The following is a 24,279-nucleotide window of genomic DNA, read 5'->3' on the forward strand; positions in this document are numbered from 1 at the left end:
TTTAAAATATACATGAAATAAAGTAATGTTTTAATCGTAAACTGTTTCATCCATTTCCGGGACTGACTTTATATCCCCAACATACTTCTAAAAATACACATGAAATAATGTAATGTCTAAATAGTAAACCGTTGCAGCCATTTTCGGGACCGACTTTATATCCCAAACCAACTGCTAAAAATATATATGAAATAATGTAATGTCTAAATAATAAACTGTTTCAGCCATTTCGGGAACTTACTTATGATCCCCACCCCACTGTTGAAAATATACGTGCAATAAAGTAATGTATAAACCGTAAACTTTTCAGCAATTTCCGGGACCGACTTCTTATCTCCCTTCTACTGTTAAAAATATACATAAATAATTATATCAAAAATGTAAATGGTTGCAACCATTTCCGGAACCGACTGCATATTTCCCACCCCAATTTAAAAATATACATTAAATAAAGGAATGTGTAATGCATAAACGGTTTCACCAATTTTCGGGACTGATTTAATATCCCCCCACCCCACTGTTAAAAACATAGATGAAATAAAGTAATGTTTACATCGTATACGGTTTGAGTAATTTCCGGAACTGACTTCATATCCCGTAACCTACTGCTTAATATATACTTGAAATGAAGTAATGTTTAAATCATAAACTGTTTCAGCATATTTTCGAAAGTAAAAGATAAAAATATTAGCACGGTTAGGGATTAGCAAACCATTGCTTCAACATGATTTTCCGAGTGTAGTATCACTTTCAGCATTCCAGTTACTTAAATCCCCCCTTTTTGGTCTTGGTTAATGGAGGAGAAATCCTTCATTACTGATACAATTCTTATTTTTGTTATTGACCAGAGAGCCCCTTTTGGGGAGCTGGTTTTCCCCTAAATTGTTAATAAACCTCATGTCCAATTCCACCTTTCTGGAGAAGCAAATAAACAAAAAAAATATAATCAGAACGGGAATTTTCCAGTGCATTTTATAATTAATCAGGAGTAACAATTCCAGGGCATTTTGTAATTAAATCAGAAATAACTTTTTCCAGTTACTTTTTTAATATTAAAACTTTGTTACATTAGACATAGTACCTATTCACAATGTCTCCCCATGCGACAGATTTAGACACCAGGGTCGTTTTTTTTTAACGTGGAGAAAAATCGTCTTAAAGAAAAGACGTAAAGGATTTCTCTTACACTGAGAGAGAAGAAATTGAAATATAGCACCTGAAGACAGATACTACATTTTAATCAAAAAGTCAAGAAAGACAAATCATTTTTATTAGATTTGCTTCAACAGCGACACTAATTTTTTTTCAATTTATTTTTCAAGGGTGACAAGTTTTATTTGGAATATTCCACTTTCCTTTTTTAGGGATGCACAGCATGATAACGGACGGAGCGATAAGCGTAATAATATAATGATAATATACATAAAAGTAATGTTATGCTTACAACTGCCTATCGAACACACAAAAAAATGTACAATTATAAGCCGACAACGGTACTTGAAAACGAGAATCACAAAGTCCTATGGGAGGTGGACATACAAACTGATAAACCCATCCAAGCAAGAAGACCAGATGTCATAATTATTAGCAAGAAAGTAAAATCCTGTCAAATCGTAGACTTTGCTGTTTCAGCTGCCCACAGGGTGAATATCAAAGAAAAGGAGAAACGGAGCAAATGCAAAGAGCTAAACAGATAGCTGAAAGGGGTATCAAAGATGAAGAAAATCAAAATAATATCTATAATAGTAGGAGCACTACGGACAATCCCGAAAAACTTTGAAAAAAGAAAGGGAGAAATTGGAATCAAATTGATGACTGGAAAAGGACAACGAACAACACTAATGAAAACAGCTGAAATATTAAGAAAAATAAATAATAAAAGATAATCTTAAAACACGTTATTTTTCGTATAAAAATAAGTAAAACATCAAATGCGTTCACCCTAAGCAAAGAAAACAATGGAATATTTACTATAACACCGCACAGGCAGATCGATAACCGTTATCAGGAATCACGCGTTTGCTTCCTTCTGATTTTGGCTCTGTGTGTGTCACAACAAACTAACGCCACACCAAATAAGTGTGGTTGGCCAAACAGGAATAAAATATTTTAGCGATGAAGTACTAGCCAGACCATCGCTGGATGAGTGAAAATTGTTTGAGTTTTGGAGAGGCTAATTTTAACCAAAATTCCAATGAAGACGAACGATTTTAGGATAATGTTAAATCCTCTTCAAAATCTAACGATGAAGATGTAGAGGTCTGGAAATATGGGGAAACTTCTAGTCACTCAGACTTCAGAGAACGCCAATAGTTGTTCTTTAATAGAAACATCTGGTCATCACCCGTATGGCAATCCTTAGTGAATAAACAATAACAATAAACAATCTATTTGTCTTCTCTGTTCTTTCATTACAAACCATCGTATCATTTCCAGGAACCTCCGGGTACTTGATGCTAATGCGTACCAGTACCAGGTGGTGCATGAATCTGACACGATGCTCTATAATCAAATAAAACAGAACACAAAGAAGTATGTATAGAAAGACTTAAACTGCCCTTGATATCTGCACACAATTATAGGAATCCTTTGAAAACCCTCAATTCCTGGGCATTTTTGTATAATTTGTCACGCAGATTTTGAAAATTTTGGACAAGCAGTAATTAATCAAAGAGCTGAATAGAGACATACAAAAGTATTAGTAAATATGAAGCATTTCACTATATGTCTAATGTTCTTATATTGTACATCACAAGAAAGATAAGAAAAAAAAATAATTGGTTGGGATTTAAGAATGTGTCTAGGGACAGCCTAGATGTGTGCCCTACTACTTGGCATCATCGCCGTCAACAAATATTTTCAAATTTCTTCAAATAGCAAAATATGTGTATGCATCTATTTTCTACAGTTGATTCGATAGGTATATATGTTATTACAGTAAGCATTCCTTTCAATAAGCTATTAAATAGGTAATTCATCTACATGAGACCACACACTATATATATATATATATATATATATATATATATATATATATATATATATATATATATATATATTGTTCAGAATGTGTTTATAATATTTAGAATGTAAGTAATCATATAATTATTTAAAAAGTATAAGTTTAATTTGGAATAATTATATCTGAAATGTGTATTATTAATAGCTCGCAAAATTTACATGTTGTAGAAATCTTCTTAGCGAGTGTAAAATTTGAACTTCTGAGATATCGGCTTGGATTCTCGTTGGTTAGATGGCTACACTGCTTGTTTGAGAAGTGGTATGCCTATTCCCTAGCTTAATGTCGCCGTTTGCTTTATCTGTATTTGCTACAAATTTTTTATTGTGTTGTGATGACTCAAGTTGAAAAACACCTGCCTAGCATGCAAGGTACTCGGGTTTCGATTCTCGAGTTCGGATGTGATCAACTGATGAGCTTAAGTGAGGAAAGAAATTCGAGCCTTCGACTTCCTGTCTTTTGGCTCTCATGACTTATGTAAGTTACAACGTTTTTTTTATTGTGGAAATATATATTAACAAGATTAACAGCTTTCGAGACATCTCAGGTGGGTTGTGTGTCATAGGGAGCTTCAATTAGTAATTTTTCTCGTCTGTGAATAGAGGGATTTTCGCCCGATTCGTAGAGGCACACTGAATACAATGCATATGTAAATTTTACAATTCTAATAAGATATGTAATCTTCATATTACGAAATGTATAACAATAATATATAGTCAAGCGCGAAAGACCATAAGAAGACTATTTTAAAAAAATTATCAAACAATCAATTTTATATTTCGATTCTTGGAAAAATCTAGCTGGAAACAAATGTTTTTAACATACGAGAAAATTACAAGCGAATCATGATTACTAAATCAGCACGGTTGTTGAATGCATTTGAAAATGTGATATTCAGGAACAAAATGAAGTCAGTACAATAGTCAACCCATATGTACTTTATGGGGCATTTATTTCAAGCGAAGGAAGAAAAAACAAGTAGGCGTATTTATCTTCAATTCCCCTTAATATTTCTTTCAGTTTTAATGATGTTTACGTTGGATGAAATATTGAAATAAATCATTGTTTCGAAAGTCGTTATATCCTTGTTCCATTGTCATGTTATTATCACTTACAACACATGTATATTATCAATTGTTTTTCCGTGAGATGTCACAACTATTACAGTGTAGTCAAACGAAATGTAATCTGGTAATATTTGTGAGTTGATCACAAACAAAGGTGTTTATGAGCACGTATTTTAAAACATTTCAGAAAGAGGATTTACGATATTATTGTAAACTACATGCACCCATGTTTAAGACACGTAATTTAGCTTGAAGTAAAAAAAAATGAAATATTTAAGTATAAAATGAGTCTGAGTATTTTTCCTTACTTGGAATACCATTATTAAATATATATATATATATATATATATATATATATATATATATATATATGGATGCGTGCGTGAGTAAATATATATGCATATATATGTGTATATATATGTGTGTGTGTGTGGGTGTGTGTGTGCGTATATATGGGTATGTGTGTGAGCGCGTATGTAAGGAAGAAAAAGTAAATACTCACAGCGACATCTTTGCACAAGTAGATATGATTAAAATTAATGTTGGCATTGCCTAGACATGATTAAAATTAATTGCCAACCCGTAATGATATAACCAATTTGTATTTCTGAAAAACTCACATGATGCGAATACTTTGGGTCACCTCATTCAATTATAAAATCAGACATCGGATTCGTATCGTTGTCAGTCTTTTCTTTCAATTATTCAGAATCATGTATACAAAATAGTTCACGATGGAAACGCTTTTGTTTCTGTCTGAAAACAAAAATATTTTATTTGTACTGTTTTAAATATGATAGTGAAATATTTATGTGCTCCAATTACAAGCATTTTGACCTTGGATATCTTTTAAAACTGCTTGTCATTCAATGAAAATTACGAGTATAATAAAATGCTATCTAATACAGATGAAAGTTTAATTTTTTTTTTTTAATATTTGGTTTACATTTTTGGTCCCCGGACACTTTCCTTTTTTAGGGGTGCACAACATGATAACGGACGGAGCGATAAGTGTAATAATATAATGATAATATAAATAAAAGTAATTTTATGCTAACAACTGCCTATCGAACACACAAACAAATTGTGCAATTATAAGCCGGCAACGGTACTTGAAAACGAGAATCACAAAGTCCTATGGGATGTGGACATACAAACTGAGAAACCCATCCAAGCAAGAAGACTAGATGTCATAATAATTAGCAAGAAAGTAAAATCCTGTCAAATCGTAGACTTTGCTGTTTTAGCTGCCCACATGGTGAAATATCAAAGAAAAGGAGAAACGGAGCAAAGGCACAGAGCTAAGCATATAGCTGAAAGGGATATCAAAAATGAAGAAAATCAAAATAGTACCTATAATAGTAAGCAAATAAAACAATGGAATGTTTACTATAACACCGCACAGGCAGATGGAATGTTTACTATAACACCGCACAGGCAGATCGATAACCGTTATCAGGAATCACGCGTTTGCTTCCTTCAACATACGAGAAAATTACAAGCGAATCATGATTACTGAATCAGCACGGTTGTTGAATGCATTTGAAAATGTGATATTCAGGAACGAAATGAAGTCATTACAATCGTCAACCCATATGTACTTTATGGAACATTTTTTTTCAAGCGAAGGGAGAAAAAACAAGTAGGAGTATATATCTTCAATTTCGCCTAATAAATATTTCAGTTTTTAATGGTGTTAACGTTAGATGAAATATTGAAATAAATCATTGTTTAGAAAGTCGTTAAATCTTTCTTCCATTGTCATCTTATTATCACTTACAAGACAGGTATATTATCAATTGTCTTTCCGTGAGTTGTCACAACTATTACAGTGTAGTAAAACGAAAAGTAATCTGGTAATATTTGTGTGTCGATCACAAACAAAAGTGTTTATGAGCACGAATTTTAAAACATTTCAGAAAAAGGATTTAAGATATTCTAGAAAACTAAATAAAAGTAAATACTCACAGCGACATCTTTGCACGAGTAGATATGATTAAAATTAATGTTGGCATTGCCTAGATATGATTAAAATTAATTGTCAACCCGTAATAATTTAACCAATTTGTATTTCTGAAAAAAACTCACATGATGCGAATAATTTGGGTCACCTAATTGCATTATAAAGTCAAGCAATCGGATTCGTATTTTTGTCAGGCTTTTCTTTCAATTATTCAGAATCATGTATACAAAATATTTTACGATGAAAACTCTTTTGTTTCTGTATGAAAACAAAAATATTTTATTTGTACTGTTTTAAATATTATAGTCAAATATCTATGTGCTCCAATACAAGTATTTTGACCTTGGATATCTTTTAAAACTGCTTGTCATTCAATGAAAATTACGATTATAATAAAATGCTATCTAATACAGATGAAAGTTTAATTTTTTTTTTTAATATTTGGTTTACATTTTTGGTCCCCGGACACTTTCCTTTTTTAGGGGTGCACAACATGATAACGGACGGAGCGATAAGTGTAATAATATAATGATAATATAAATAAAAGTAATTTTATGCTAACAACTGCCTATCGAACACACAAACAAATTGTGCAATTATAAGCCGGCAACGGTACTTGAAAACGAGAATCACAAAGTCCTATGGGATGTGGACATACAAACTGAGAAACCCATCCAAGCAAGAAGACTAGATGTCATAATAATTAGCAAGAAAGTAAAATCCTGTCAAATCGTAGACTTTGCTGTTTTAGCTGCCCACATGGTGAAATATCAAAGAAAAGGAGAAACGGAGCAAAGGCACAGAGCTAAGCATATAGCTGAAAGGGATATCAAAAATGAAGAAAATCAAAATAGTACCTATAATAGTAAGCAAATAAAACAATGGAATGTTTACTATAACACCGCACAGGCAGATGGAATGTTTACTATAACACCGCACAGGCAGATCGATAACCGTTATCAGGAATCACGCGTTTGCTTCCTTCAACATACGAGAAAATTACAAGCGAATCATGATTACTGAATCAGCACGGTTGTTGAATGCATTTGAAAATGTGATATTCAGGAACGAAATGAAGTCATTACAATCGTCAACCCATATGTACTTTATGGAACATTTTTTTTCAAGCGAAGGGAGAAAAAACAAGTAGGAGTATATATCTTCAATTTCGCCTAATAAATATTTCAGTTTTTAATGGTGTTAACGTTTGATGAAATATTGAAATAAATCATTGTTTAGAAAGTCGTTAAATCTTTCTTCCATTGTCATCTTATTATCACTTACAAGACAGGTATATTATCAATTGTCTTTCCGTGGGATGTCACAACTATTACAGTGTAGTAAAACGAAAAGTAATCTGGTAATATTTGTGTGTCGATCACAAACAAAAGTGTTTATGAGCACGAATTTTAAAACATTTCAGAAAAAGGATTTAAGATATTCTAGAAAACTAAATAAAAGTAAATACTCACAGCGACATCTTTGCATGAGTAGATATGATTAAAATTAATGTTGGCATTGCCTAGATATGATTAAAATTAATTGTCAACCCGTAATAATTTAACCAATTTGTATTTCTGAAAAAAACTCACATGATGCGAATAATTTGGGTCACCTAATTGCATTATAAAGTCAAGCAATCGGATTCGTATTTTTGTCAGGCTTTTCTTTCAATTATTCAGAATCATGTATACAAAATATTTTACGATGAAAACTCTTTTGTTTCTGTATGAAAACAAAAATATTTTATTTGTACTGTTTTAAATATTATAGTCAAATATCTATGTGCTCCAATACAAGTATTTTGACCTTGGATATCTTTTAAAACTGCTTGTCATTCAATGAAAATTACGATTATAATAAAATGCCATCTAATACTGATGAAAGTTTAATTTTTTTTTTTAGATATTTGGTTTACATTTTTGGTCCCCGGACAATAGGAGGGTGGGAGTGTAAATTCACCCTTGTCCGTTCGTCTGTTCATCTGTCAGCACTTTTCTCAATAACTACGACTTGAATTTTTTGAAACATTTGAACAACCTTAAACATTATAAGAGCAAAAATGTAACAGAACGGATTTTTCGGGAAAACTCCGGTTACTATAAAACTCCGGTTACGCGTGAAAATGGGTAAACTCGACAGGATTTTGCTCATTAAGAAATTGATGCTTTGAATTTTGATGAATTTTCGGAAAAGGTTGTAACCAACTTATTTCTATATAAGTTTATTTGTCTATACTTCGAGATAATTCTAGGGTTCTTTTTATAGTTAATTTACACACTTTATTTTGGGGATTATTTATCATATGTGTCTAAAATCTTCTATGCATGCCTATTTAACAGTTGTATATGATGCTGAACTCAGATTTTAATATATTAAGGCCTTGGGAATGTTGGGGCCAAATGGGGGGATGATAAACTGAGTCCCTTCTTTTTTTGTGCGTGGTGCAGAACTCAATTTTACATATGTAAAGCCCTAACACAGCGCCGTTAGGTTATTCTTGCAAGGATTTGACGCCCCTAGGGACTTTTTGGTCTTATCTGGGAGGGTGTAAATGCTGAACTTAGTCATTGTTTATGCTTCGGTCAGTGTTCACTCTTGGGGTACCATGCATACTTTCATTGTTTACATGATTGTTTGTTTGCGGATTCAAAATAAAAATAAAATGAGTTTTGGCGATTAACAAAGATGGCCGACAACAAAGCATGCTGAAGAATTGAACAGCAATAGTTATCGAGTTTTCTAAGTGTATACAGCATTTGAAATTTATATAAGAATGTCAACTGTGTATGATGTAATATGTTTCAGCAAAAAAGTGTCTTAAAATAGACTTAATTATTTAAAGAAGGACGAATCTGTGTTGACAATGAAGACAGAAATAGATGACATAGAGAAGTAAGGTCTTCTTACGTGATAGAAACAGTAATAGTGTCATTCGGTCAGACATCCACCTGTTGGTCCTTTGAAAGCGTTTACGAGATAGACGAAGTTCTTAAGTGACGATGGATATAAAGATGTGAGCGACTTACTGAGACATCAGTCTAAAAGCTTTTACGCTGAAAGAATAGGGAAGGTTGTGCATAGAAGGAAACAGTGTGATATAGCTGGAATACTAAGTCCATGGCAAGCTCATCTGCATTAGAGTTATGGCAGAGATGGAGAATTCAAACAATAACCAAACCGTTCGAACATCCACCAAAAGATTTAGTAAAAAATGAGGATAAAAAGATTTTCTGGGCACCATCGATGTCAATAAAAATTTCAAAGTTTCCTATACTTTCAACATAAATGTATGTTTGACATTATAGCAGTTGATTGGCTGATAATATGTGTTACTGCAGTAAGTTTTTTTTCAACTAGCTGTTAAAAACCGACAATCGTTCTACATGAACCATTGTTTACATTATATATATATATATATATATATATATATATATATATATATCGATATCTATCTATCTATATCTATATATGTATATATATATATATATATATATATATATATATATATATATATATAGGGAGAGAGAGACGGAGGGAGAGATATAAAGACAGAGAGAGAGAGAGAGAGGAAGAGATCGAGAGAGAGAAAGAGAGGGAGCATTTTTCTCTATGACATATTTCATTAAATAAAATAGACGTTTTTTTGTCTATTAATTCTAAATTAAATACTTTTCAACTTCCTAATAACAGTATAAACTTCGGGCGGTAACTGGCTGATGTAATCACCTCATTTATCATAAGTTCGAGTACTTTTCAATCCTTCAGGATGAATTACTCTAACTTGCATTTGGTTAAGCGTTTCTTTCCTAAAAGTTTTTTTTATTTAATGAACGATGGCATATATATATATATATATATATATATATATATATATATATATATATATATATATATATATATATATATATATAGATATAGATCGATAGCATTTAGATTGACCGGGATTAACAGTGTTCGCCAAGTCGCTGATATGTGTGGTGTCAGAGGGAGTGTCTAATCGAATTTTTCCGGCATTCAGACCGCGTTGTTTTCGCCCGATTAGCAGTAGCACAACCAGGGAACCATTTTATTAAATACAGAGAATTAAATAGATGCATACGTTTTATATTAACAAATATACAACAATTAGGGAAAGTCAAACGCAAAGAAGACCATGTACTGCCAGTGGAAATGATTCAAGGACACTTTGAATGTATTGCTCAAAAACCTATATTTGTATTTCGACTCTTGGAAAAATCTAGCTGAAAGCAAATGTTTTTGACACACGATAAATTACAAGTGGATAATGATTACTGAATTTACACAGATTGTCGAATGCGAGAGGACGTGCTATTCGAGAATACACAACAGGAAACACAAGATTCAGCCCACATGTACCATATATTTGGGATATACAAAAGGTTATGTTACTAAGCGACGGATTAGGAAGATAACACCAGTTGGAATATATTTCTTTAATTTCGCTTAATTAACTTTTCGGTGTTGTATGGTATAAACTTTAGATGCATTATTGAAATAATTCATTGTTTTCAAAGTCGTAGTGTAATCATCACTTTCTACGTTCTATATATATATATATATATATATATATATATATATATATATATACACGTTGTATATTATAATTTTTTCGAAAAAGACAACTACTCTCAGATTATAGTCGCTGAATAGAATCCAGCAGATTTGTAATATTTTACATTAAAAAACTATTATTATTACGTAAATAAAATCATTTTGCATTTGGATGATTTATACTCAGTTCATTACAAGAATGTGTGTTGCATTGCCACCAAATTGGCGTTGATTCGTACGCGTGTTTTGTGTGTACGTGTCACTAAATAAATATCCGTTGTGTTCTTATCATAACGGATGATATCTTTGGACATTATGCCTCTAGTATATAACGGATTGTTGTCCTCGTGTCCTAAATGTCTTAACAGATCGGGACTCGACTAGTGTTATAGGTGCGTGTGTACTCGACTAGGGTTGTAGGTGCGTGCGTACTCGACTAGTGTTATAGGTGCGCGCTTGTTAACATATATTTCATACACATACTCATGGCTGCATAGCTGATTGCTGCTGGTCGCTTCTGGGAGATTTGCCAACCCTCCTTGGCGGGCCCGAACCTGCTGTAACAGAGACGCTTCGAGACAGAGTCCCAAGATGATGTGCGTTTTTATAAACTTTCAAACATACCGCCAACAGAAATTGAGTGGCCGACGATCTTTGGCTTGGGAGTTTTCATCTCGAGACTGTCACCCCTCAGTAAGAGGGCATCTTGATCCATCTTACTCCTTCGGCGTCCAGACTCCGAACCGGACCTTAATCTATTCTATTCAATCGGGAACAGCACTTTACGTTCGGTTCCTCTTCGGATCCTTCCGTGCAAATGATTATCTGTAAAACATGTCACGATTCAAACCTTTTATTGTTCACTCATAGATATATAGATATACAGATAGATGGACAGATGGATAGATGGATGGATATATATATATATACACACATATATATATATATATATATATATATATATATATATAGAGAGAGAGAGAGAGAGAGATTGATAGATATACAGATGGATAGATAGATAACAGCTAAATGCTTCTGGCCGGTTATTATATAACATTTTCCTGTAGATTCTCTGCTCTAATCTCTTCTTACAAATAACTTAGATTAAAAGTCCATTAACCAATCCAGTGTAGTTATACATATACGCAATGCCCATCTTGCTCCGTTATATCAAAAGAACTTTGGAAATAATGCTTTGTATACAATATAAGGTGTTGAATTCCTGTGTGTGTGTTTTTTTATTATAAGTATACATATGTTTTTATATCGCTTACCAGGAATTTATCTACTTGCTATGCGCATACACTTAGCCGTCAATCCAGTTGTGATAGTGGATATACTTATGCGTTTTTTACGGTATTCAAATATGACAAGCAACAATGAAAATATGATAACAATAGAGTTGAGATTATTTGTGTAGCATTTCTCGCATGTTAATATGAGCATAAAGATCACGATACTTTGAATGCTTTCTTTTTAAGGAATAATAAATAGGTTTAATTAGTCCATTTATAGGAAAAATATATGTTTTTATTAAATATTTTGTAGTGAATTGAAAGTTTAGATTCAGGCCAAATAGATACCTGCCAGGATAATATGTAAAATGACCTATTTTGAAAACAGGCTGAAGTTAAAAAAACAGTGTATACAAGTTAAAATGTATTTTATTAAAGCAAAAAATGAAGAAGAAAAAAGTGCGATTTGAAAAAGAACACGATCAAATACTTCTGACCAAAATAGTTTTGCTAGTTTACATAAACTGAGATTAAAAATATGACCTACAACGTTTCAGGAAAGAGTTACAAAAATAGTCGCTCCTGCTATTTATGGACTCGCGATGACGTAAGGTAACGATTGGTTGGGGATATATGCAATCGATATATATTCAGTTTTTCCAAAAGCTTGTGTTTCAGATATGGAGGTTTTGACTCTTTGACAGAAGTAAATTCTAACAGGTGTGCGCTGGGGTTTGATACCGAGAATACATTAACGGTTGTGATTTTTTAAAACTTTACTTTCTAATCATATCATCATATTTATTTGCAAGCTATTTCAGATCAACGACGAAATTGGACGAATGAGTAAAATAAAGCAGAGACATGCTGATGCCGTATAGTGAAGAAGGACATGCTGTCACTGAAGTTGGTGGCTAACCTGCAGAAGATTGAAGAATATTATGGACAAATGCAGAGGTGTTTGGTGATAAGCGGATCAAGACAATAAGAGAAGTGGGGATGCTTTTTAAGCGTCGACTTGGTTCTCCTGGAAACTTGATTCAATAATTCGCACTGAAGTTTACTGTCTCCTTAACTCTTTCACAGAAAAAATAAAGCAGACGGGCTGTCCAGGGTGTAAAAAGCCTGGCCACAGAATTAAAAAGATTTAGCTCCAAAGTATTGTTAAGCAGAGCATCTAAAAGACCTACGTGAAGTGCATTATTGTGGGGGAAAGACTTTAAGGTGCGATTGTGCACTCTATAATTACATTACCATACGGGCGGTACGAATTTCTAAAATATAACCTAAAACTTCCGAGTGGAAAGGTATACTGTTATCCACAAACACCTTTCTACTGGCCCCCCATTTCAATAAACGCCTTCTCGACAACTCTCCTCACCTCTTTATACCTAGCAAGAAAAATGAAGCTGCTTATTCCAATTTCTGATGTCCAAGAGGTGGTGCAACCATGTAGGTATTGTCAATCATTTACCACTGCGGCGACTAAACAAGAGAAAGGGGAATTGCATGTTGAAGAAAATATGCGGCGACTGGGTATTGATATCACCATTTATCGACATGAATCGTATTTAACTATGATTGACTGTGGACCTAGGAATGTAGCGATATGCCGAAACATCAGAAATTAATTGACAAAAGAGGTGAGGAGAGTTGTCGAGAAGGCGTTTATTGAAATGGGGGGCCAGTAGAAAGGTGTTTGTGGATAACAGTATACCTTTCCACTCGGAAGTTTTAGGTTATATTTTAGAAATTCGTACCGCCCGTATGGTAATGTAATTATAGAGTGCACAATCGCACCTTAAAGTTATAGCATGGAGTAGCTAATTTCGCCCCAAGAATCTGTATTTTATTATAATATGGCACCGGGGACTGGGCAAAATGAAAAGTAAGTGGTGCACCGATCTTATTTTGCATACAATTGACTGTAACAGAGAGAGTGGAACAGGCACACGCGGAAATCACGGGTGAAGACGTGTAAGTTTTACCACCTAATTCTGTCGGGGAAGAGGTACTGTAATTGAAGTACTCTCCAAAAACAGTTGATAGAATGCAGCATCACATCTTAAACATACGGAGAGTTTCATTGGCCGCAGAGGAAGAGGAAATTGTTGAAGTTCCTGAAGAAGAATCTATACGACGGTCGCACCGAGAACAAAGGCGCTCGGAATAGATAATGTAATATGAGATCAATTATTGCTTTTAAAGAGCAAAAGGGCGTGTAATAAAAATACTACTTACATGACTGTGTACAACGTCCCTGCCAATTCAGGAAGGGGATAAAAATATGGGCATTTCTGTTATTTATGGAAGATCGTCAGTAAGGTAACGAGATTTGGGAGAAATATCCCAATGTGATGCAGTCGGTTTTGCAAATAAAACACCTTTGTATCAAAGAGAGATAGGGGTTTTATCCTTTGGCAGACTAAATTTCTGACAGATGTGTTTAGGTGTTTGGTAACGAGAATTGTGAGAAGGAGAACATAACTGTTGGGATTTTTTTATTCAAAATATTCTAATAATACTAACATATTTAACTGCAATATGTAAATATGCGATATTAACACTAAAATTTACTCCTGTGATTGCATTTTTACGCGCTGTTTTTTATGGGTATTTAGCTGGTCAAAATTGTTTAGAAAGGGTAAAAATGAAAAAAAAACATCTTGATACATTTTGTAGATAAATCTAAGATTATTTTTAATCACTTCATATGCGTGTAACATTAGTACTGAGGTAACGTCACCAGCTTTGAATGCTACAGTTTTACTTTCGGTTTCGATCCTTGCTGATGACACGATAATACTTGTTTTATTTAAATAACAACTCTAATTGTATATATGAACATATTATATTTACGCGTATTTTACGCCTGGGCAAAGCCGGACGCCACCCTGCTAATATATATATATATATATATATATATATATATATATATATATATATATATATATATATATGTGTGTGTGTGTGTGTGTGTGTGTGTGTGTGTGCAACAAGAAAAATAAGTACTGTAAACGATATGTTTGCATATGTGTGTAGATATAGTTGAAATTAATTGCAAACCCGTAATGATTCAACCGATTTGTATGTCTGAAAAACTCCCATAGTGCGAACACTAAGTGTCGAATAATTTAATTATAAAATAAAACATTGAAATTGGTTTTGTTGTTTGACTTTTGTTACAATGATTCAATTATTGAAGGATGCACACAAAATATTTTACGATAGACAACTGCTTCGATTTAGCATCAAAACTAAACAAATATGATATATTACAGCGTTATAAATACAACCGATGTTCAGTAGTCAAATACATTTTGTGCTACTATTTCTTAAAAATGCAGTTAATAAAGTGATCTTGTATCTCAACATTAAAAAACGGCCTTGTGCCTAATTTGTTCAGTAGGCAAGCAAATATATACACCCTCTAGCAACATCTAATAAAGATTTAATTTTTTTTTAAATATTTTTTTTACTTCTGTTTCATATAGATTTAATTTCTTTTACAGATTCAACAAAAACCTTACTATTTTGGTGGTTAACAATGATGGCCGACCAAGAAGCAATTTCTAGGATTTATCACTCGTCAATTATCAGGTGTTTGTGTTTTTGAAGGTCATATAGCAGTACAAATTCATAAGAACATGTAAACTATTTATGGCGTAATATGTTTCACCTACAAAAAGTGTCTACAAGTAGGCTAAACTGTTTAAAATAGGAAAAACCAATGATGAGACTGAAGACATACCTGGGAGACTTAGTGAATTAAGGTAATCGAAACAGTAATGACACAATATAGACTGATTCACACCTGTTTGGCCCTTTGAAAGCGTTTATAAGAGGAATGAATTTTGAAAATGACGCTGAAGTCAGATATGTTGCACAAGGCCGTTTTTTTGTGTTGAGTGAAAGGGGAAGGAGAATGGAAAAGGGGGCCAGCTCCCGAGAGGTGGGAAATGGGAGCTGGATAGTGATTTGCCAGCTGGCCCATGTAGGGTTGCTCCTAGATGGGCCAGAAAATTGTCACAAGGACAATGGTCTTTGCTTGCAGCATCGGCCGGAACAGATGGTATTTATTTGCTCCCCCACCGAGCAAATTAGGCACAAGGCCGATTTTTAATGTGAGGAGTAAAGGGGAAATGGGGACCAACTCCCCGGGGAGTAGGGGAGTTGGATAATGACAATTGGTATGAAGGGTTGCCCCTACATTGACCAAGGTCTTATATGTGAGGTTGCCCACACATATGGTCTTTGCTTGCAGTATCTGCCGGAACAGATGGTATTTATTTGCTCCCCCACCGAGCAAATTAGGCACAAGGCCAATTTTTAATGTGAGGAGTGAAGGGAGGGGGAAGGGAAAAAGGGGACCAGCTCCCGAGAGGTGGGAAATGGGAGCTGGTTAAAAGTCAGGCATGTGGGGTTGCCCCCACATCTGGTCTTTGCTAGTCATAGCTGGTCTTTGCTAGTCATAGCTTGCAGCATCTGCCGGAACAGATGGTATTTATTTGCTCCCCCACTGAGCAAATTAGGCACAAGGCCGTTTTTAATGTGAGGTAAAAACCAGCTCCCCTAAAAGTCGGCAAAAAGGGGGCACTCTGGTTACCAAAAATAATAATTGTCCCAGTCAATAGAGGGTTTCCCCTCCATTGACTGGTACAAACCATCTTAAGTGCAGCATCTGCCGGAACAGATGGTATTTATTTGCTCCCCCACTGAGCAAATTAGGCACAAGGCCGTTTTTAATGTGAGGTAAAAACCAGCTCCCCTTAAAGGGGTCACTCTGGTTACCAAAAATAATAATTGTCCCAGTATAGAGGGTTTCCCCTCCATTGACTGGTACAAATTATCTTAAGTGCAGCATCTGTCGGAACAGATGGTATTTATTTGCTCCCCCACCGAGCAAATTAGGCACAAGGCCAATTTTTAATGTGAGGAGTGAAGGGAGGGGGAAGGGAAAGGGGGGACCAGCTCCCGAGAGGTGGGAAATGGGAGCTGGTTAAAGGTCAGGCATGTGGGGTTGCCCCCACATCTGGTCTTTGCTAGTCATAGCTGGTCTTTGCTAGTCATAGCTTGCAGCATCTGCCGGAACAGATGGTATTTATTTGCTCCCCCACTGAGCAAATTAGGCACAAGGCCGTTTTTAATGTGAGGTAAAAACCAGCTCCCCTAAAAGTCGGCAAAAAGGGGGCACTCTGGTTACCAAAAATAATAATTGTCCCAGTCAATAGAGGGTTTCCCCTCCATTGACTGGTACAAACCATCTTAAGTGCAGCATCTGCCGGAACAGATGGTATTTATTTGCTCCCCCACTGAGCAAATTAGGCACAAGGCCGTTTTTAATGTGAGGTAAAAACCAGCTCCCCTAAAAGGGGTCACTCTGGTTACCAAAAATAATAATTGTCCCAGTATAGAGGGTTTCCCCTCCATTGACTGGTACAAATTATCTTAAGTGCAGCATCTGTCGGAACAGATGGTATTTATTTGCTCCCCCACCGAGCAAATTAGGCACAAGGCCAATTTTTAATGTGAGGAGTGAAGGGAGGGGGAAGGGAAAGGGGGGACCAGCTCCCGAGAGGTGGGAAATGGGAGCTGGTTAAAGGTCAGGCATGTGGGGTTGCCCCCACATCTGGTCTTTGCTAGTCATAGCTTGCAGCATCTGCCGGAACAGATACTACACTTTGATCTTGTCACCTGAGAGACTTGCTTAGACATCAACCCAAATATTTTTACGCTGAGTGAGTACAAAAGCTCGTACACAGACGTAAAATCTGTGACGTAGTTGGAAAAATAAAAAAAGTAAGCCTCGATCTGCATTAAACGTCCTCACAGCGACAAATTCCGATTACTTATAAAATAACGCTTGAAATCGCAATATTTAACGTAATAAAAAAGAAGTGATTTCAAAAGTAAAAAGGACTTATATCTCATCGGTTAGAATAAAAAAGATATGATATAGCTATAAAGTATTTCCTGCTAGCGTATGACCTTAATACATAGTATAGAAAACTTTCAGAAATAATGTTCTTCTCCCTATATTTATAAATTAGCACAGATGCAGTAAAAATTGGTATACTGATCGGGGTCAATGTTATTTTTTTTTCAATTTTGACCGCGTACATATTTTACCGGCATACTTCTTATTAAAGGAGTGTTACAGGTCCAATAGATTAGAAATCAGATTTTCACTGTATAGACCAAATATTATGAGAGGAGTTTGGCTGAGGTAATTCGCACAAACTGTATATATATATATATATATATATATATATATATATATATATATATATGTATATATATGTATATATATATATGTATATATATATATATAATGTATCTTCAGGCATAATGTTTCCATTCAGACAAGTATTGTTGAATAGCATGGAGTGCTCTTGCTTAATGAGCTTTTTTTTGTAATTTTTAATTTTTTTTAATTGTCGTTCTTATTTCTCGGTTGAATCTGTGCCAGAAAGTTCTATAGTCATCTGTTTTTTTTTCTTTTGGTTACTTGTTTTTTTTGGGTTTTTTTTTGTTTTTTTGCAAGTATTTTCGTTTTGAGTACTTAACTGCTGTGTATACAACATTTAAGGCATTTGCTTTGCAAATTTAAATACGTTTTCCTGGATCATAAATTAACCGTGGAATATAATACTTCTTAGCATTGCTAAGTTAGCATTGTTTCATTTTTGGGGAAGATCACTTTTGTGTTCAATATTCCTTCACTTAATTGTAAAACGTGCATCTTTTTTTTTTAGTTCCAGACAACCATTACTAAATGAGCTTATATGAGTAATATATTTGTTTACACAAACCTTGTGCCATTCCAATATATGTTTGAGGTATGTTTGTAGATTTGTAAGTGATAGTAGTCTTGTATAGAGGAGATGTAGCTTTCCAATATCCTTCTAGTGGGCCCATACTTTTGGATCTGCAAGAACAGCACATATTTACTTATTTTTTAGTTCTCTAGAAATGATGGATATAACTGATTTGGTGTCCAGTAACTTACATTCACAGTGTTCCTGTTAAAGATTTTATGTAGGTTGTGTGAATGTTTATCAAGAAGCCTAATGGAAAATATCCTACCCTTGTTTTAGTATTAAGGTGAGAACAGTGGAAAGAAACAAATAATGTTCCGCCCCCCCATTTATTTTTTATATTTTTGCTGATTCTGAGTGTGTTGAAATTTCATGTTCTCGCTAAATTCACTTTTATGTACTACATCGTTAAACCATGTCGTGCCTGTTTGAACTCATCGGCATTCGAAGAAAGCTTTGATATACTTTTGCTTACATATGCGCCGGTACATTTCAACACTGGGGTTGGATGGCATTAACATTTATATATGTATTTCAGCTTTTCATCTAGTTATTGGCAGGATATATATATATATATATATATATATATATATATATATATATATGTTTTTTCTGGATCTTTTCTTGTATCTAAGAAGACTACATAATATTAATGTGTCGTTATTGTTATCTTAAAAACTAGCTCCTCGAAAAACTTAACTAAATCTTTCCTGAGTAGGTATAATTTGAATCCATTATAGTCCTGCGATAGGGATAATCTATCATCTCTATACCATCGGAAAGAATTACCTGGGAATTACATCTCAGGCTATCTAGTAAGAACAGACCTTCAGAAACAGGAAGGTCTGCTTTGCTTGCATAGTTGTCTCCATATCTAGGTCACTTGAGGCGAAGGTACTGCTTTTTTTTCAAAATTACTTTTATAACGGAGGTGTAAATATCCACAATGGCCACTTGGGTGAATTTGCATGTGTGTAATTCTAGTTGTGCTTTGGAACCAGTCCTAAACTGATCCCACTAACAAGGGTTTGACTTTATTTTTATATTTTTAACTAATTACTTACAAGATCATTTCCGCTTTCAGTTGGGTTTATTAGCCAGAAGATTGCATTATTTTTATCTGTACTGCATTTTAAAGTTATTGAGGCATTTCTATTTGATAATCTATAAATTCTATAATTTATGTCTCTCTGGCCTCTTGGTTAATAAATATAATAGACTTTTTTCGACTTATTGTAATTTATCGGTAATGGAGTTAAATTTGAAGTGTTTATTTTTTTTCCTTTTTCGATCCTGTATAAGTTGTTTGTTTTATCTGAGCAAACAAGTGTCTCTCTATTTTATTTCATTTCTTGATATCAGTGGCTGTTATTGTTCGGACTCCATGTAACCTGTGTGTGAATTCAAGTTTGATAATTATATCTAACAACTCTGTTCCAAAATATTCTAATTCATCTATTTGATTTGAGTAATTAATTGATCTTTATCACAAAATGGTTTTCACCCGCATCTGGACTATTGGTTCCTCTATGATCGTCCATATTATTCTCTTAATTACATCTGAATTTTTGTCAGCAGGATTCTCGTGTGTAGCTATTTACTAGGTGCTGTTATGTTTTTTAGTAAAGTAATCGAACGTATATTTCTCCGTCTCTTGTGTTTATGAAAAAAATGTCCAATGAATTATACTTTCTGATTGTGATATTCTTTCTCCATAGTGCTCAACCACTGGGCTATTGTTATTCACCGTAAATCTCTGATGGAATCCAATTTGCCGAATTTCCACTAATAACTACTATAACAATATGTTGTTTTTGACAACTGTACACCATTAACACTTATCCCCGATTTGTCTTTGGCCTTTGATAAGTGAAGATCTTTCTGTAAAAAAAAAAATTCCGTGCCATCTAATTTCTCAATACTTTAATTTTTATAGGATTGTAAAGACGATATTCTGCATGCTTTACGTCTATCAGAAGTTACAGAAAACGTACATTAAGATAATGGAGAGAATAAGGAACGTTTAAATTAACGGAACAGTGCGTGTGTGATCAGGCAATAGCAATAATGAAGAATGATTGGTTGTCAGAGCTGAAAATAGAAGGCATGAAGTGACAATTGAAGAACGAACTAATGGGAAATTACATGGCAAACGGAGTAGATGTGCGTATTTATGAGAGAGAGAGAGAGAAAGAGAGAGAGAGAGAGAATGAAGTGAGGAGTGCATATTAAATGGAAGGGAACTTAGTGCAACAATGGATGGGGTAATTGATAAAAATTAGAAAAATTTTGATCAGATGCTGGAAGAAACTGAGGAAGTGAAAGGAATCGTTGATAAATTTTATTTTTTATTTTCAATTTTTGGATTCGGTTTGTGATGTCTTTACTATCATACTAATAAAATAGTAATCTGAGTTAATGTTCTGGTCGCTCTATTTAGATGAGTATGCTTTTGCCACAGCTGGGTACAGTTTGTTGTGATAAAGAGACTTTATTAAATATTTCAGAGGGGTTACCTGACTAGGATTTCGTTAGAGATATTGGATGGCATGTGATGTCCCATACCTACTCGAACCCAAATGTATTTCTTAAATTGAAGGTCAATGTTTTATTTTTTCTGGAAAATCCCTCCGCACAAAGTAGAAACAAAGCTGATAATCGCAAAGAGAGTGCAGCCCGACTAGATTTGCTGTTCTAAATACTGCGGATATATACAAGAGGAAGGATTCAACCAATGGTAAGCGATCCACAATCTTTTTACGATGTGACTGAAATAGAAAACTGTATTACAATTTCATATGAAAACAGTGAATTGATGGAGATCTTTAAATTAATGAACAGGGAAAAGGTTAGTAGGGAATAGAGGACAACTATGACGGCTATATGCCGGATTGATTTCCCAGTTTATGTGCAAGCTAGCTTGTTTATTTCTACCAGCCCTGATATTTATAGACATATCGAACATCGTATTGTTTTGTCTGTTAAATTATGCTGTGTTATAATGCCTTGGGGTTTATGCTTTGTAATATTCTATTAAATACTTTTCGTATTATCCATTCGTCTTAAGTTTCTGATCGATTTGTGGATTAACAATTATATATTCACCAGTTTATTCATCGTCTAATGAAATCTCTACGTTTTTTACTAACAAGTAAGTCACTACTTTTACCTCGATAGATGCTGAACTTTTATACGAATATCGTGCATAAGAACTTTCACTGTCTGTTTGTCACACATCGGATTTTAATATAAATTCTCGTGGCAATTTTCATCGCTGTCTGTATATGTTTGTACAACAACAAATATTGCAACGTTCCTATGGTTCTTAATATCGCAATAATTGTACATTTGATTAGACCAATAACTAAGGACATATATCTCCCTTACATTAATGAATATATTTCAGTGCTTTTATGCTACAAGTCACAACACTATCTGGAGCAGGTAGAATTACTTCTTTTAATTCCTTATTCTATTTATACAAGCCGGATTGCCACTCCACGGGCATAGGTTTCTCTCATTCATGAACACTTGCTAATGTTTACAATGCAAGTTTTATTATAACATAGGAGTATGACCGAAGTGTCCAAATATATCACGAATTAACTGAAAACATTAAAATACCTTTATATATTTCGTATTAAGTACAGAAAGGACCCTAAATTTTCTTCAAAAAGAAACAATCTTACATAAAGTTTACACTTGTCTTATGAATAAAATTCTACTTTGATTATCCACGACAGTATTACAATAATTATAACGCACTATATGAACTAGAAATCCCAGAGCTGCATCCTACACCACCCAATATAATAGATACATTAAAACAGTTATAAAAAAAGGAATTACATCTAACGCAAACAAAAATTGACATCGTATGCACGTTTGTAAATTCTCAGTGAACTGGAAGCACATATAAAAATAACAAGCTCTATTCGATCATCGATTAAATAACGATTATGCTGTCAAATTCAAATCAGCTAGACTCGGCAAATTCATCTTAGATAAATCGCAACGAAGGCTTTTTAATCTGCACATATTGTTAACTCTAGAACAATTAATCAAAGTAATGTTTTGTACAATTTTGCTATTTACTTGAAAAATCATATTGAGTAAAAAAACACTTGAAATAAAATACATATTTTACATCTCGAATAAGAATATATCTTGAATTACATTTTAAGGTCACAACAAAAATACCCTTTTTATCGCATAAGCATGTCAAATAATGGGAACATCTGCTACTGTAGTTCGCTCGAAAGACAAATAACAAGGGGAAAATATTTTAATATTTATTATACCCGTATTATTTAATATGATAATCCTAGGAACGTTCTAATATGCTGTTGTCCATTTTTTACCACCTTACTATATTGTTTAGATAATTTTTATCGTATATTCTATATGAATATATTTTATCTCTATTTAAAATGCATACAGTCCCACCAAAAAGTGTGGGGTATATTACATTTTTCTTCATAACTTTAATTAGGGTTCAATATTTTACCTAAAATTTGGTCAGTATATTCCTATTACTGTTGTAACTAATATTTGGGGTAGTAATTAAAATATTAAAGTTTAGAAAGTTTATATTAAAGTAAAAATATAAATCAACTGACACAAATGTATTGGATACATTGATTTAATATTTGGTTGTGTGGTCTTTATTACGTTCAACAGCTTCCAAGTGTTTTTTACACATCTTTTTTTGCAAAGACATCAGGCATTGTGCGTTATACTTCTTTGCAGAACTATTATAGTTGTTGAATATTTTGTGGATTCCTCTTGTGAAAATGTATCTTCAATATTTTCCACAAATTGTCAATTGGGTTGAGGTCTGGAGACTTACTGGGACAAATAAGACGTCAATTCCGTTATTTCTAAGCCTTTCTTTGGTTAGTTTGTCAGTATGGTTTGGATCATTGTCCTGTTGAAACACGAAATTGCTCTTACGTCACAACAAATCAGAAGATTTCTGGAGGTTTTCCCCCAAAATCTCCGTGCACATACGTCCATTCATTCTAACAATGATGATTTCTAGTTCACCAGTACGTTTTGGATGAACAACACCCCATACTATAATGGAACCACCGCAAACTTTTACCGTAGGAATAGTATTCTTTTTGTTATATGCGGTGCCATTTAAACGCCATACATGTTTAGCTGTGTTTCTTTCAAAGATTTTGCGTTCCCAAATGTTTTTAACATAATTCAAACGTGATCTGACATGTTTATGCTTCAATAATGGAACTTTTCTTTGGAATCTGAACGATTTAGAACTCTACTGATTGTATCCTTGCTCACATTAATCCCAGCTTATCTGAGGTGGTTTGAATTCCACCATGAGTAAGAAAAGTTTGTTTTTTTTTTCTTTTGTACATTTCTGCTTACCCACCTTGATTTTTCCCGTTTAATTTCCTTGGCCGACAATATCTAGGTAGATTTGTAACAACTTCACAAGTTTGGTTAAACGTTCTAATAACGTTTCTAACTGTACTAAGTGGTAAATTAAGTTCCCTTGATATTATTATGTACCCTTTTCCTTCTTTGTGCTTATCAATGTTTTTTTGAATAATGTCTATCGACAAATGTTTAGTTTTAG

This window comes from Euprymna scolopes, chromosome 27, assembly GCF_053919585.1.
Source record: "Euprymna scolopes isolate OS-2025 chromosome 27, ASM5391958v1, whole genome shotgun sequence".
NCBI classification, from domain to species: Eukaryota; Metazoa; Mollusca; class Cephalopoda; order Sepiida; family Sepiolidae; genus Euprymna; species Euprymna scolopes.